Here is a 1,022-nt window from a genome sequence, read left to right as displayed (position 1 = left end):
AGGGGGGGGGGGGGGGACAATGAATGACAGGTGAGTCCTTATATGGGCCCTACCCATGGACTGGTGGGCCCAGTGGTCAAAACTACAAGGCCTGTAATTCAGTGAAAAGAACACAAGAAAATACAAGTTGGTTTCACTAAAATCATATTTATATATTTTTTATTGTGTTTTCAGATTTTTATTTTTATTGTTTATGATTTTAAATTAAGTATTAGAAATAAATAAAATTTAATAAAGTTTTTGAGACATATCTTATCCGATTAATCCTAGTTTGTCAAGAAATAAATTTGACATAAGCGAGTTGAATCGTAGACATGTACAGTATTATTACGTGCTTATCAGTTGAACTTATTTTAATATTTTTATAAAAAGTTGGCATGGCCCATAATATATATATATATATGTGTGTGTGTGTAGGACATAGATAGACACTTATTTTTATAGAAACGACAACAAAATGTATGTGTGTCACTGTGGAGGCATATGAATGAAATGCTTTAGGTGAACTGTTTATTTGATTGGATGCTTGTATTATGCATATAATCAGAAAGTTTAAAAAAATTATCTCAAAACTTTTCCGCTAAGGGTGAAGCAAAGAAAACATAAATTTTTGGTAATTAGTATGCAAAATAAGAAGGGTGGTGGTTGAAAATTCGTTATTGTTTTGTAGTATTTTTAATTACAGTGCAACATCTTATGGCCTTTTTCATCGTTTTTAACTTGTTTTTTATATAGAACAAATTTACATTAAATTTATAGATACTATATTATATCGATCTGTTAAAAGATATATGCGGAATTGTATTCGTGTCGCCGACAAATGAGAGTTCTGCCAAATTTCTTTGTCCCAATTAATGAACATATTTTTTTGCTAGGAAGATATTTTATAATAATTTTGGACAAAATGGATTCTAAAAATATATGTGCAGCGACAAAAAGACGGTGTATACATGCATACATATATATATATATATATATATATATATATATATATATATATATATATGATACAAGCGCGCGAG

This window comes from Tarenaya hassleriana, unplaced genomic scaffold (assembly GCF_000463585.1).
Source record: "Tarenaya hassleriana unplaced genomic scaffold, ASM46358v1 Cleome96, whole genome shotgun sequence".
Taxonomy (NCBI): Eukaryota; Viridiplantae; Streptophyta; class Magnoliopsida; order Brassicales; family Cleomaceae; genus Tarenaya; species Tarenaya hassleriana.
Note: the sequence above shows the minus strand (reverse complement) of the source record.